This window comes from Tachypleus tridentatus, chromosome 11, assembly GCF_004210375.1.
Source record: "Tachypleus tridentatus isolate NWPU-2018 chromosome 11, ASM421037v1, whole genome shotgun sequence".
NCBI classification, from domain to species: Eukaryota; Metazoa; Arthropoda; class Merostomata; order Xiphosura; family Limulidae; genus Tachypleus; species Tachypleus tridentatus.
The window spans coordinates 4,064,009-4,081,356 of record NC_134835.1 but is presented as its reverse complement, the minus strand read 5'-3'; the positions used below and the strand labels follow the sequence as shown (position 1 = coordinate 4,081,356).

Genomic DNA, 17,348 nt, shown 5'->3' with positions numbered 1-17,348 from the left:
TAATACATCCAAAGTTCGAAAGTGCGGAGCGTGTTTTATAATTTGATTTTGATGATAATTGAACGTGACCCACGGAACCTCAGCTGTCCAATTTAGCACATTAATCTCAGGGCCAAGCTCGACCCGTGAACTTAAGTAAAACACGTGTATTGTAAAGCAATAACCTTATGAATTTTATTATTTTTATATTAGCAAATATTTCAGTATTTGTCTTATATTGTAATATTTTACTTATAATTTCAATCAAGGTATAATTATTAATAGACTAATACACTAAAATCTGCCAGACAACACTGACCCGTGTTTAATGTCTTTTTTTATTATTTGTGTTATGATCACAATTTAATTACAATGTCAAACTTCCCTCAGAATCACACTCTTTCTCTATTCTATAACACAATAATGGGTTAAACAAAAAGTGATTTAAAACTGAGAAATAAAGTAACACATGGGTCAAATAATTTTAATAATTTAGTGTCATAAACGTTTTTGTCTCTCACAAAATTTTAAAACTTTCTTGCCAAACAATTAAAAATTGGTCAATACATTTTGTGAGAAATAAGTAGAAAGTGCACTTCTTGGCCTAATTTCCTTTTATGGCAGATATTAATATGGTAAGCTCTGCTGCTAGAACTATCCATTTTTAACAAAACTGTGGTAATGATGAGAATCTTTATATTTTATTAATGTTAACTGAAAGCCTGGTTCACTCACTTCTCAGAATAATTGATATCAATGTTCTTGACATTAAACAGTCACATTTTACTAATTCATTAAACACACAAAAAACAGAATGGATACTTTCCATCAAGCCATTAATTTTAGGAAACCAAAATATGTAACAAAGGGAAGAATTAACTACAACTACACTAATCACTGTTTGATGTTAACTGTCTGAGCTGTTTTAGGACAGTTTCTACTAACTTCTTCTTCTCTCATTGATTCTTTTCTAATGCTGAAAATATATTTTTCTCCTTGTCTCCTTCTCTCATCTTTAAGGGAGTAAAGGACATTAATTCACGCTAAAAGTATGGATAGGTCAAATTAATAATATTTTAAAAAATTAGTAAATTATATTATCCTTTTCATTCACAAACCTGAACAAGACCTCCTAAAAAAAAACAAGACCCTTTGAAAAAATGTTGCATTATTTGAAACTTGTATTTTTTAGCAACAATTTTATTTCTAAAACAACTTGAAAGGTAGTTATACACTTTTCATAAATAAACATTGAAATTGGTTCAAAAGCATGCATTATAAAATATAAAGTGTAAACACACCATTGTAAAGTAAAAAACAAAAAAAAAACCTTTTTATCTTTATAACACAAATTCATCAATCAATCAATTCTTTTACAAGTCTGCACACACACAAATTTGCCCTAAACAATGTTTTAGGTAACACTGCATAACAAATCATTTGCTACTAGAGAAAACTCAAGTGATTCTTGGTAATTGAAGAGTTTTGGTTTCAGATATGTAATCAGAATTTGTCCAACACCTCTAGATTTTAAGATACTGTAGTATCTCACTACTTTATCAACAATATGTGTAATACCATACAATCAGTTCAGTTCAATAGGTTTATACTGTGAAATTAAGTTTACATAGAAAGTTTAATGAACAAAAGGAATAAATTTTTGATAGCTTCGAACAGTAACTGTGTTGTATTGGTGTAAAACTCCATATATATTGTTCATATATGCTATTTGTTCCTGATAAAATTATAATGACTTGCACAAATTTTGCTTCATTCCCATGTTCACCTTTTCTCAACTGCTTTTCACTCCCTCACTCAGTTGATTACTTTGTCTGGCTCTGTGCACACTCAAAACAAAGTCCATCTTCCTCACATCATACCTGTGATATAATCAAATAAAATTAAAATTTTGTTTTTAAAATATTTTAAACTAGTTCTCTAAAAATAATTCTTTTATACTTTTTAGATAATTATTTGATGTACTGGCTGCTTTCACTTCAAGTAAAGTCCAAAAACCACCTAAACAGTTTATGCTACATTTGTGTTGTACAGTTTCCAAATCTGGCTTCACACAGTGGCTAAATAAAAGAAGAGCAATTGTGTCATTGACAATTTCAATGATACAGTGTGAGCCCAAAGATCATCTAACAAACTGTTATTTTTGCATTAATATTTCTGGATATTCAGACAAAACTAAACAATACACTAAATATCCAGAGATTGCATCTGTGATGAAACCAGTATCTCATATGGATGATTTTCTTGTGTCCAGCAGCAAAGTGGGAAATAGAAGTTATACTGCGAAAAAGACAATGAATCATCTTTACTTCCTTCATTTAGTAATTTTACCCCTGTGGTATCTCAGCATAAACTGCCTCATCTGATCACACAAGATGAGCTAAATGATCAGATTTGTGACTTGTTTTATACTGAAACAGCATGGGGAACTTTCATTTATGGCAATGGAATTTATCACAAAAGTCTTGCTTCTCACTACAGCATGCAAGATACTTTGCGTTTCTGTACAAATGTTGATGCACTAATTGAAGAATCAAGTACTGAATATACTCTCAAGAAAGAAAACATTTTACCAATACATCTAAAGTTAGTGTGAAAACTGTGCTTTTACATAATGGGAACACTAAGCCATTGGTTCCTATTATTAATGCTGTGAACACAACAGAACATGCAGCTTATACTTGTAGCAATAAAATATCCACTACTGCCAACTCCATAAAGTGAGTATACCAAACACTGTAGCTTTTTGTCTGTCTGGGATAGCCGATATCATAAAATTCATTTAAAAAAACATGGAATGGCCAGTGAGAGAATTACGTTCCAGGAAAACAGAAAGCTGAGTTCCAACTTTCAGTGAATCATCAAGATATGTTTCTTCCATCACTCCATCTGTCTTATAAGTTTCAAAAAGTTAGTGAAGTAAAAACTAAAAGGTGGTATCTTTGTTGGGCCACAGATTTGGGAAGTGCTGATGAATGGTGATTTTGAAACATTACTCAGTCAGAAAGAACTTACTGCTAGGAAATCACTCAAACTGGTTGTTAAAATTTTCTTAGGAATTTACAGAGATGAAAATTATGTTGTGATGATTGATGATATCCCTGAGAACAAGAGGAAAACTGGGTCCAAGATGTCACAAAAGTTACACTTCTCACACTTTTAATTAAGCAGATCTAGATGCAGTGAGCAATAATCTTGGTGAGCACTTCCCTCAAGATATGTTTATAATAGAACAGTAACATCAAGAAAGACAGTGGAATCCTGTGATGACGGAAGATTACTGTTGATTCTTATAGCATGAAACTAACAACATACATAAAAGATGCAACAAGTCAGTCAGGTATTTTGTAAAAAGAAATAAAAAATAATACCATGATGAAAGTTTTAAACATAGCTTAAGTGTATTTTCAGTATATAATTACATGTTGTTTTTGAACATTCTTAAATGCAATTTTCAATGAATAAATAAAGTTATCAGAGAGAGTTATTTTCACAATATATAAGAATATTTAGAATAAACCTAACATAGCTCAAAAACTAGAGGTGATCAGTAATATTCAACAATTTTTAGAATCAGGATCAACAAATTACTCATGAACAGTTGTATTTTTATTGTAGTGGAGAAGCTTCTTTTGTGCACAGTGTAACTTCTAAACACATATAATTACTGTGCAAAATTACTCAAACACTTATATGCTTTACATATTTCTAAAAAATTACTTTGATTAAATGACTTAAGGATATTTCAATACAAACAAAAAAAACATGAATTTTTTCTCATAAGTACAACTCAAAGCTGATAGTTAAAACCATATATAACTTCTACTATAAAGAAGCTTACACATAGAACAACCTTAAATATAAAATTTTCAAAATTACTTACAGATCAGCCTATACAAAATATATACTTCATGATATTCCTACAAGTACCTATATTCTTTGTTATGCCAACTAACAAGATATGCTTTAACAGATATGAGGTGTTCTTTCATTATGAAAAGCCTAGACACCTAGTTGTCATTAAAAAAAGGTGAAGGAAAACTCTCATATTTATATGCAAGAAAGTATCAATTAATTGTGCAAATTTGTGGTAAGCACTGTTAAATATATGAATAAACAAGCATTCTGAATTTAAGTGGTTTTCTATTAAATGAAACTAATTATGGCTAAATTAACTAACACAATCATGATTATTAACTTCAAAATGTAAAATAGAATTTTAGTTATAAACATTATACCATAAATTTAAGATTTTATTTCTTTCTACCTAAGAAAAATAATATATTGATAATATTTATCTACTTTGTATTCAATGTTTTATTACTCTCACATTACACGTGGAGATGAGAATCTAAGAGTGTTTATTTAATTTAAAACATTGGAACCTATCATCTTGTGAATATGTGCAAATTGTATGCATGTATGATTAACTGACAACACAACAGACATTCAACTATTATTAAACTCTCGACAGTTAAAATTGATTCATTAATAATTATGGTATTAATACAGAGAATTCTCAGGTTATGTTTAATATATTACAATGATACAAAACATCTATGGAGAGAAACTTTTTGGTAATAAAATCTACAACTTTTTCCAACTTCTGTCTCAAGACAAAATACCTATATAGTTCAAATAAAAATTAAATGAGTAATGAATATTATGTACGTCTAACGTATCACCATACTAATGATGATCAGAAGGGTGTCATGGAACCCTCAATGCAAGCAAATGTTTTGCTATAATCCCAAACACAAGATTCAGCTGCTTAAAAGGTTTAGTTTTGTTCTAAACACATACCTTAAGATAACAATGCAAAATAATCCTCATAAACAAATATATAATAATCAAACAATTTAACCAATACTAAAAATAAACTAACATTAAAGAAAGAAAAAATAAAACATTACTTTATTCACAGTCTACAACTATTTATCATCTTACCTTCATTCTTTCTAAATTTGAATTTACACCTGTTAAAGGCTAGTTGCGAAACTAAATAAGACTTAACTTTTAATTTAAAAAATGAAACATGACATCTTGCAGGACATGTCTTGGAGTAAGACATCAATAGTATCAGGTATCTTAAGGGCAACATATAACTAGGTAAGTGAACATACAACTTTTAAGGTGGCTATATGTTTTCATTTTCTTTTTTCAAAAATCAAAACATGCATAACAATTATTGGAAAGACTAACAATTTATAATAAAACAGTATAATTGTGACATTTAAAATAAACTTTGATTACTTATATCTGCCACTTACTTTTCAAGCAGAACTACAGCAACTTGTGGGTTTACCCTTAAGTTCTAACTATTTTCTTGTCCACAGTCATGAAAGTAGGTTGCCCAGTCCCATGTCAAGAAAAGATCTAGAAGTTATAAGAAAATATAACAACAAAAATTCTGCAAGAAAAATTCCACTGCACCAAAATAAAGTAAACTGTTATACCTAAATTAACTAACAAAAATTACAAGAAAAGAAGGAATTGTACACCATAAGTCAGAAAGTAATAATAAGAAATCAATTTTAGTGAAAGGAGACTGATGGACTCTGTGACTAAACTAAAATAATTGGAAGATGTGATATCGAAAAATATATGGAACTATTTTACTTGGTAGAGTTTCCACAGTTAATACATCTTGAATTATGTTTGTTTGTTTGTTTTTGAATTTCATGCAATGCTACACGAGGGCTATCTGCACGAGCCATCCCTAATTTAGAAGTGTAAAACTAGACAGAAGTCAGCTAGCTATCCCTAATTATCAGTGTATGACTAGATGGAAGTCAGCTAGCTATCCCTAATTTAACAGTGTAAGACTAGACGGAAGTCAGCTAGCTATCCCTAATTTAACAGTGTAAGACTAGACGGAAGTCAGCTAGCTATCCCTAATTTAACAGTGTAAGACTAGAGGGAATTACGTCCTTTACATTCACACTTAGACACAACTAGCTATCATCTGATCTTAACATTAGTAACAGAAGGTGCATTTAATGGCCTAAATATAAGCATTGGGTGTAAAACATTATTGTAACAAAGGCTTAGTTGAAATACTACTCCACTGAAACCCTTGGTAACTTTTATCTTACTTTTGTCTATACCTCAATGTTACTAAACAACTGAAAAAAATATAAATAAAATACTATTTAACTTATCATGGTGCAATAAGTGAGCCTAGGGTATCATTTGTTTTATAATTAAGCTTAAAATGTACTGTGCAGTAACTTACTCTAAGCTCAATAAAGACAAAATATCAATTCTAAATCTAAATAATTTCTGAATTAAATTGTTTTGTTCTATCACCAAAGTTAACAAGAATAAAAAACAAACCAATACGTATATTAAACATTCACAACATAAATACCATAGTTGACCTAACAATATCAATTGGTAGTTTTGTTACAAAACAATGATATAAATTGTAGACCATTACTATTGAAACAAAGAAGCATGACACAAACTGTTTATTATATATATTAACACCAGAGGGACATTTAGAGTGTTCCTTCTACCACACACATTATACTCTTTAATACTGTAAATACCTGACAGCCATAAAGCTTCTTATTTCCAAAGAATGCAACATGTAGATCTTCAATGTTTTCAGTTTACTAAAATGTTTAGTTAAAATAAAGTTATTTCAATTTTTAAGTCCATCTCATACTACGCTTATCATTTTATAAAGTACTTCATAACTTAATGTTTTATGAAAAATTCAAAATCTTCCTATTAACAGTAAGCAGAGTCAATCTTTATACATATACTCAAAAGGTGATTTACAAAACTGTAACTTTTATCTCTGTATTTCTATAGACTGATGGAACTTTCAGGTGAATAGGTCTATTCAGATACAAATAACTATTTTGAATCTATTCAATGTTACACAGCGTGGCTTTCAAATACATCACTAAACTTTTGGAAAAGAAATATCAATAACTAACATACTGAGCAAGAGCAAGAATTTAAACTGAACAAAATACACTATTCATTTCAAGCAGGCCAAACAAGCCTAAAAATCCTTTGACTGTTTATGTACATGTAAAGCTGAATGAGTGCTCAAATCTTTATCAGTACAACATATAACCCAATAAAGGTGACATAAAATATTTTAACTCGATTGACTATTCTTTTTTAGGATAATAAAGAGCAATGATTAGTAGGGCACATTACAAGTACAGATGTTGATGTCATTTATGTCAATAATAACAGAAGACATTCCTGTCATGTTTAGATGTACATAAAAAAATGTGTGCTTCACATGAAAGATGGCAGACAACAGTTAAAAAGATGTTAAAACAGTTTTCACAGAATAGAAAAATAAAAAGGAACGGGTATTACAGAAAATGATAATGTAAAGAAATATATAGGAAACAATACTAATATATGGAAAATAGAAAAATGAATAAAAATATAGGTGATATTAATATATAGGAAACAATACTAATATATGGGAAATAGAAAAATGAATTAAAATATAGGTGATATTAATATATAGGAAACAATACTAATATATGGGAAATAGAAAAATGAATAAAAATATAGGTGATATTAATATATAGGAAACAATACTAATATATGGGAAATAGAAAAATGAATAAAATACAGGTGATATTAATATATAGGAAACAATACTAATATATGGGAAACAGAAAAATGAATTAAAATATAGGTGATATTAATATGTAGGAAACAATACTAATATACTGGAAATAGAAAAAATGAATTAAAATATAGGTTATTAATAAAAAAAATTACAAAGTTGTTTTGAAATTTTTTTAAGAGATGCACAAAGGTCATTAATTCTAGGACTAAGAATGATGTCACACTGTTATAGAATTTAACAATGCTATCCAATAAACATCCTTAATTTCTTTCTAAAAGTAGAAAAGATTCACAAATAACAATGAACAGTTATGTTGAAACTTGAGAAAAGTAAATAACCTTAAATAATATCAAACCTAATGAAGGGCAGTTGCTTGAAACACTAGTTAAATAATGTAACTGTTTTGTCCTTTTAACTTTAGGTGTTTATAAAAACAATATTTCTTTTGTGAAGTAAGAGAGGATTCCATATACTGTAGACCAGCACAGTGCTTCCTTGTACCTAGACAAGCATGAGACCTGTGCAAGTACAACTTTATGCAACCTTCCCTAACAATGGCTAGTGACCAATAAAAGCCAGCCTATTAACCTGAGACACACATCCTCTAATACAAAGAAAAAGCAATATGCAAAAAAATTCACATAATACAAACTTGAAACTCCCTTAAGTTAAAAAAAGAGAAAACAGACCTCCATGATGGTCACTGAATATTAAAACTACTGTATATATATAAACCAGTCTCTGTATCAAAAAGACTAATGACTGATTTTCAGCCACGACCACTAAATAAATAGTTCTTTGAGATTTCCAAGAATATGGAAGCAGATTATTAGTCAAAACACAGGATAAAAAGTAATGAGTAACTAGTATCTAGTAGTTAATAAAAAAAAAAAAGTTCTCATTTAACAATCAGACAGAAGTGACCATACAGGTTACTAACTATGACAGTTCATGAACATCAGAACTATGGGATGAACTAGACAAATACAAAAACTTGTTCACCCTTTACCATTCAGATAACTAGACTAGACTGATGTTCCAGGCAAGACTAAGAAAGGAGGATTCTAAATTATTCTAGAGATGTTTCTCAAGCAAATTAGAATGACCAAATACAAAGTTCACCAAAATAATTATAGCAGAAGTAAACAATCTGATTAACAATTACTTTGAAATTCTTTTAAAGCCTGTAGAAAGGTCCAGTGATTTAGTCAACAGAAAAAATATATAGAAAAAAGAGAATAAAAGCAAATAACTTCATGAAGATATTGCAATTCCAAGAATTACGTGACAAAACAAGTCACTCTCACATACAGCTGTGATAAGACATGTAACTGGATTACTCGAAGTTCAAGAGAGCGAAGTCAACAAAAAATGTATCAATTACAAACATGTGTGACATTTATAATCACAAGTACAAATGCCATAAATACATTGACGGATGTCACTGACAATGAATGTAAATCACGTGTATTTGGTTGCCAGATATATAAAAAGTGTTCTTGACTGAAGCCAACAGGCAAAAAATTCCACATTAAAATGCACACAAAAGCATTTAAATGACATAGTCTTAAGTATTCACATCAGAAACTCAATGATGAGTAGTGTTGATAAACAAAATAACACTGAAAGTCATATCTGTTTATCTGATCAGAAGAAGAGCATTTTAAAATTAATGTATATGCAAATTACTGAATTATGTACAAAATTTAACATCTTTACAATCCATGCATGTGAATGAAATTAACATTATAGTATATAATTTAATGTTCATGTTATCCAAGTTTTAATTCTTTGTTACAACAGAAACATTTAAAACAAATAGTTTGCTTGTCACATGATTCAAGTTATATAAAAAAAATCTCCAATTTAACAGAAACTGACTGTAAACACATAAGCTCGCAATGCATACAACTGTCTAGATGCCAATGTATTTTCACATGTCCTTTTGAGACATACAATATATGCAGTCTTAGAACTGAATCCACTGCAAAAGATAAATAGATTTTACAGCCTTTTATGGTGCTGTGCCAATCTTCTGTACTTTTGTTTCTCTACTGAAACAAATTTATGATGTACAAGTAATTAGTTAATACAATTGTGCAAAGCTGTTATAAAGAGCTTAGTGTACACTCACTCCACCAACAGTTAATATGAAATTGGTGTACAGTTTTTGTACTGAAGTCAAAGTAACAGCCTGCAGTACTATTGTCTACAGCACTTACAGTGGTTTGTTACCTCAAAATGCTATAGTTAGAGACAGTTGAACTGTAATTAAATCTAATTTTTATATTTTAGTTGACTATGTATAATTTATGTTTTAAAAATCCTATTTGAGCGATTTAATGGTTTTTATAAGCTTAACTTGTTACATGGATTGTGAAAGCTTTATAAACAAGATGGTATCTATAACAGCCATCCTGTTTTGGCAACACATCTATGTGGGGAATTTGTCAAAATAACTTCTTCATAAAAGGCCTATTGGTATCAGTTAACATATCAGAATAAATAGTGACAAAGAATTTTAAAGGAGAGTTAAAAATAAACTATAAATGAAAAGATAAAGATGTTATATTACAAATATGTGAAAAAGATGACTATACTAATAAATTTCTATAAAGATGTAAAAGGTATGTACACATTTTTGTTAATTTTAAAAACATTTCCCTGCACTCTCTGTTGATGATGATAAATAGAGTTAGTAATACAGTGCATAAAAGAGAAAATAAAGTACAAACATTTACCTTAAAAAACAGCAACTGATGTTCATTTGTAAGGTTCTAGAGGTTATGCAAATGAAATGTAAAAAGCGGTAAGGTAAAAAGTATTATTTTTATACTTTATGTAAAAATTACTTTGCATGTGAACTACTCAGAGTCCAAGTGTAAATAACTACATTAAATAACGAATTTTTATTAGAAAAATCCAAAAACTATTTACAAAATAAAACTTTTGCTGAAACTACTTACTTTAATGAAAGTTTGTTATCAAGTTTTAAGGAAATAATTTCATTAACTAGTTTCATTTTTGAAAGGCATTTCATGAGAGTTGCATACTTTTCTTCCTATGAGCATATATCATTCTTCAAGGTTTAATGTCTTCCGTAATGTAACTGTTAATTACATATCTATATACATAATGTATGGCTATGTTACATACGTATACAATATTAAAGACTATTCTACAGCAACCACATAAAATGTATTTAGTCCAAAAGCAATGTTTACATTACTTGTAATATCTTTTAATATGAACTTAAATAGTAGAGTTTTGTAAAGGTTTACTAACCTGCCTAAGATCAACAAAGAACATCTGGAGTGTACCTTCTTCAAACCCTCTAACAGGTTCTGAATTAGCAAACACTATTGAAGACAAAAAAGAACTCAGTTTAGTTTATATCCATTAGTGAATAATTATTATCTGCATATGTGTTGAAGGCCTTAACATAAAATATTTGGATTGCCAGCACAATTCAGTTTCATTGAAGCATAAATGCTGTTTCGTTTTTGTCTTTGATCTGCTTAAACATAGTCTAAAAAGCCAACCTCCAAATGCAGTGCAGATTGTGTGAAAAGTTTATCAAAATGTGTGGAATAAGATTGACCTCATTTTGTAGAAACTTACAACAATGAAAGAAGTATTTTCATAATAATGCATTATTATGGCCATCAAAACTGAACATGATTTACAATGAAATAGTTCCAAGGGAAGCAAGAAACCTGAAATTTGTTCTCAAAAGATAAATGAACCCTTAAACAAATAATGCTGTGTAAGACTATTAAGTATTCTGATTATTTACACAACTGAAAAATAAATAAGAACAAAACTACAATAAGAATTTCATTAATTAATCAACAACAAAAATAAATCTCTTCACAGAGAACTAAATTTCATTAACAAAAATACAATTCCTAATTGACCTAAAACTTTAAGAAGTTAATTATTCTTGGGTATCTTTGAAATAAGATTTTGATAAAAATTGTTTTATGTTTCAGATGTGGTTTAAATAAACAGTTTCAATTTTAAGGTAATAACATCAAAGTGTGATGGTCCAAAAGGTACAAATTTTCCAAACTCTTCAAATTTCTTGATTTGCATATACTGTGTTAACCTTATTTCCCCAGATGTTAAAAGCTTTAAAAAATAACAAAAGCACGTTCAATTTTGTCCATAAATCATTCATAAAAAGATCATAGCATAATGTGTTTGCTAAATGACCAATTTCCATCTTCAGTCATTGTCTAATTCAACAGAAATACCTTTGTTGCAATATATGGAAAATAGTCAAGTAAGGAAACTGTTATTGTATTAAAGTCTATCTTTATGCTGTGCTGTTTGTGTCCCAGGACCCACAGTATTTACATTATACTTCCATTGTACCTCACTACTATAACAACTGAATAACACAAGCAAAACCAGGTTAATACATGTGATTCATCCTCACTGTCAAGCTGAATTCAGAGAAAGTACACCTTACTTAAAAAAGATGGGACTAAATATTTGTCCACAGAAAACCATCCTTTCCTTTTCACTACTGTCTTACATTATACACTATATCTTATTAGTATGATAAAGCTGACTTAAAACTGTAAAATGTTCAAAGTTGCATCGCCTACTTCAATCTTTTTTATCTACCTTTGTACTAAACTAACTGACTTTTTAATCTTTTGGGATCTTCTAGAAATTTTTCCCTCTGTCCAGGATGTTTATTTGGCCTCCAAATTAACAAGTGAGGACTGAGAGATGACTTGGGTCTCTTTTACAACTGGATGACATATCCATATCAAGGTTTACAATATAAAATTGAATATAAGGCACCTTGTTAATTTGGAGGCCAAGAAAACATACTAGAGAGAGGGAAAAATTTCTAGATGATCCCAATTTTCATGAAAATATAGGTGATTTTCAACAAAATAAGATGTTAAGCAGGGCAACAGTGAAAGTTATGTTTCCTATACTGAAAATGTATTTCATATAACTTGTCTCATTTAGTGCTGCCCTTTATGTGAAAAAAAAGAAAGAAAAACATGCCACAAGCCTTTTTCCTCCCTTCCTATGGAAATGACTTATTTTAATGTCTCTCATGCAAATTGTCATGGATAATCTTCCACAAAGAAAAGTGCTATACACTCATTATACGTGCGACTTCCTCTATTCAGTTCTATCAAATTACTGTTTTGAGTTTTAGTGGAGAATTGAATCACTCATTTTGAGTGGAGAGGAAGTACATTTTATGTATAGAAAAACTAACTTATAATATGGTACATTAGCTGTGCTTATATAATCAGATAGAATCACACACTGAATTGGTGCAAGGGAAGAAAAGAAGCACCCTTTGAAAGAGTACAAAGGACACACCTTGAGTCTAAAGAATTAGATATGAAGACATGATGTGGGAGACTACAATACTTCTAAACCAGCCGTACTCTTCACCAATCTGGGAAATGTGTTGTATATTCTGGTAGACAAAAACTAAAAAGTAAATCTAATTAGTATTGGGGAAAAATGGAAGTGTCCCGAGACACAAAGTGGCTAGGGCATGATGGACTGTACTTGACAATTACATCCAAAATCTATACTGCTGGAAACTGACACAGATAGAGGGTAGGTGTAGAATGAGGATTATACCATCTTCACCTAAAATTAATGAGACCAGAAGGGATATCAAACCCCTGACTCCTGAAGAGAGCGTATGTTAAGAATTCAAAATGGTATATCAACTTAGAAAACCTGATGACCTGCATTGAAACAACGTGTATGGGAGAGAAATTGACCAGAACCAACCTAAGACAAATAACATCTTCAGAATAAGATACACAAAAAACAGTTGATGGGAAACAACCAGAACAATCCCAAGTTCCTCCACCATGCTGTATCAAGACGATTGTAGGACGTAGGCACCTACTGTTTGTAGGCCCTACCAGCCATATAAGTTAAACCAAAAATTAACTTTTAAGGAAAATTTTCATGGACCTATGGTTTTCATAGGCCCTAGGCATTGTGCCTAATAAATAATTCAGCCCTGCCTCCACAATACAGATAAAGTATAATTGAAGGAGGAAGTCAAACATATTCACTACAATGTGCAAAAACTTATGTTTTTTTGCTTTTACTCTATATTATAAAACAAAAAAAGGAGACTGAGAAACTGATTGAAAGACTATGACAGATAGCCAGTCTTCAGTTTTAATGACAACAACAAACAGCTGGAATAGAAACTGTGAAAGAGATGATTTCCAGATTCAATGTTCTGTTGGACAGAAGGTCTTGAACTACCTCCAACAGAAGCTGGCTGTTAATGGGATCCTGAGGAAGGAAAGAAATGGATATCTGTGATAAAAAGAGGAAGGTAAAGGAAGCATAGGACACGTCCAAATAATCCACCAATCTGTGGTGAAACACTGCCAAGGGGAAGAAAGTCACACAACTGAGCTCCCATCCAGTTATCAACTGGTACTGTTGATATTATGATGATCTGCACTGAAAAAAACACCTGGAAAGAGGAACAGGTAAAAGCTGGGGAGCACTAGGATGGGAAACAGGAATAGGGGCTTGTCTTGATTCCAACTGTGGCAAATGTGCTACCAAAAATGAAAGGGTAGAGTGTTGATGCAGGTGTTCCCAGCATACATTTCCAAAGGCTCTGGAATACGTTTGAAAATATACTAAGAAACAGAGCTACACATGATTTCCCAAGTGGGCAGCAAATAAATCTGGCAGAAGGCTGCATTTTGACCCAGTATGTTTCAACAACAGAAATATTATGTATGCAAGGTGAGAGTAGAGAATGAAAAATGAGTTATCTTAGAAGTAACAAAGGAGAGGGTGTTCCTCAAATACCTCAGGACTTTCGTACAGTGTATCTGAAAGTTAATGTATGGTAGATAAATACCACAAAAGTAAGGATAATACAGAGGCATGGGTTAAAAGCACTGGAAGTCAGGGGATACTCCCAAATTGGCAAAATGGATTCCAACACCTGTGAGTCTTACAACAGATAGGCTACTTGTTGGTTCGTCAAACAAACTGTCCACAGCACATAGGAAGCAAGACATGCTGGAACTCTCAACCAACTATAAAGTACAATGCTTTGTATGAACCCTAATATCCAAAGAAAGTGGGAAAACTAAATATGGTAAAGAAGAACTGAGAACTATCATACAACAAAAAAGGATGAGGATTGTAGGAAATCATAAAAATGGATAAAACATCACATACCTGAGAAATCATACCTAAATACGCAATATTAGACCGAGCTGACTCTGCAGGAGGTGTACAGGGAAACATGAGAAAATCCTGTGGTGGAAAAAGGCTATAAAAATCTTTCTCGGAATGAACAGGTTCAGATTGTTCATGAGGTGAATAACTTCAAGAGAAAATGGCTGACTCACAGAACGACCAGTCTCTCATTGAATAATTGCAGATAATTCCATTAACAGGGTTGCTTGCACCTCCAGCCACAGTTACAAAACCAGCACTCTGTGCTATATCTTCCTCATGTGCTTCGTAAGCACTCACGAATTTTTCAAAAACAAACATGTACAATATTATATCAACTATACTTTGTCCTATCCATTGCCGACGACCAAACACAATAAGCACAATCTTTATATAAGCAGCTTGTCACAGCAACGAATCTTACGGTGAAGACGTTTTCTAAACTGATAGAGTGTGATCACAATTAACTATATTTGTGAGAAGACATTGATATTAGGCCTGTGATGTAATTAACTCCACGATTTTTATATTCAGCCCCTAGGTATCTTCATGGGAGAAAATAAATAATTTTCTTTTTCTTGTAATTCTGTTCCAACCAGTATGTAAACAGTTTGTTTATGATGCTTTTATTTTTTAATATTTTAATTCAAATTGGGGAAACTTAAGGGAAGAATAGAAACTTTTTAAATTCCGTATATATGATTTACCTGCCAGGCGAGTTGTTTGAACTATTTTTTACAACAATAATTGTGATTATTTAGCAAGTATTATTGTGAACAACAATGTCTTATTTTGTAATAAAATAACGTAAACATTAGATGTTTTTTCACACATATTTCAATTTGTATATTTTAAATTCAAATCAAAGCTCTTTAAAAATGGAACTGTGGTTTCTGTAGCCTCATCATAAATTTCACACCTTTTAGTTTCTGTACTTTGTCAGCTTTTAGCGTTTAATCCGTAACTCCGTAGCTTTTATCAGCTTTTAGTATTTATTCCGGAACTCCGTAACTTTTATGATATATTGTTGTGGTGTTTCTTCGTTGCCTCTAAGCATGATGTGAAACAACAATATCTTATTTTGTGATAAAAATAACGTAAACACTGGACGTTTTTTTCACACATTTTTGAATTTATTTATTTTAAATTCAAATCAAAGCTGTGTAAAAATGGAGTTGTGGTTTCTGTGGCCTCATCATAAATTTCACACGTTTTAGTTTCTGTACTTTGTCAGCTTTTAGTGTTTAATCCGGAACTCCGTAACTTTTATGATATATTGTTTGTAGTTCTTACGTGCTTACAATATTTATAATATTAACAATGAAACAGTATCTTAGCAACACAGATAATTAGGAGACATTTTGGAAAACGTTAAAATCACTACTGCGAGCAAACTTTAAGATATAGAGATGGTGAAGTTCTTATTTAAAACATTGATTTTATGGCATTAAATGCTATAATAATAGCAATGCCTGGACACATAAGGCTTAAACCTCAAAGTATTATACTTGGCGCCCCACAGGTGATTCCGTGTGTCCCTGACAGTTATGGGATCAAAACTTATACCATTGATGTTTTCCAGTATTATTGGTTTGGCCCCTACGGTGGAATAGCAACAGACGATAATAAAATTCGGGTAAACAAAGCCACGGGTGATTTGATGATTTATAAATTTGATTTTTCTGATACCGGTCTGTATAAGTGCGTTATTGAATACTCAGGAAACTGGGAGATAAAAGCACACAAACCAATTTTCATCACTCATTTCTTGGAAGGTAAATGCTTATAAGAATTGATTTTGGTAGTGTTTAGAAGTTAAAAAAAACTTTAAATTATGAATCGGATTCCATCCATTTTTACTACAATTTGCGTAAAGTGTTATAAGTTTGATATATATTTAATGATTGTACATTAATTTTCCAAAATCCATGAAATCACCTTTCCAACTACCAACATACAGCTCACCGCCATTGTTTTCGCGTTAAGCCTAAGGTGTGAAAATGTTGAAAATCAAACTTGTCTGCAGATATAAATTTATCATTACGAAATAATTTTTGATTTATTATTATCATATTGTTTGTTTGTTTTGGAATTTCGCACAAAGCTACTCGAGGGCTATCTGTGCTAGCCGTCCCTAATTTAGCAGTGTAATACTAGAGGGAAGGCAGCTAGTCATCACCACCCACCGCCAACTCTTGGGCTACTCTTTTACCAACAAATAGTGGGATTGACCGTCACATTATAACGCCCCCACGGCTGGGAGAGCGAGCATGTTTTAGCGCGACGCGGGCTTACGAGTCGCACGCCTTACGCGCTTGGCCATGCCGGGCCTATTTTATCATATACAATAACTAAATACATACATAGATATGAATAAATTTAATCAATACCATAACACAATTAATGAAATAAGACATTCCGTGAAGTCAGAAAACGAGATAACCTTATGTTAGAAATTAGAAAGGTTTTGTTGTTTTCTTTACAAGTCATAGAACAAATAATTTAAAAAAATCAAAAGTGTTGAATG

The 17,348-nt window shown here is 31.1% G+C and overlaps 1 long non-coding RNA gene across 6 annotated transcripts; it reads right to left on the bottom strand.

Moving 5' to 3' along the window:
- Positions 1-281: 281 nt before the first annotated feature.
- On the bottom strand, positions 282-15,353 carry LOC143231618 (uncharacterized). 6 transcript variants are annotated; one of them, XR_013017069.1, is made up of 6 exons: positions 14,822-15,353; positions 10,892-10,965; positions 10,348-10,383; positions 6,549-6,614; positions 5,268-5,373; positions 282-1,859 (listed from the first exon to the last, which is right to left on the bottom strand). It is a non-coding gene; the product is annotated as an uncharacterized LOC143231618 (long non-coding RNA). The 6 variants fall into 6 exon arrangements; XR_013017071.1 differs by having other exon boundaries at positions 282-992; XR_013017070.1 differs by having other exon boundaries at positions 5,317-5,373.
- Between the last annotated feature and the right edge of the window lie 1,995 nt (positions 15,354-17,348).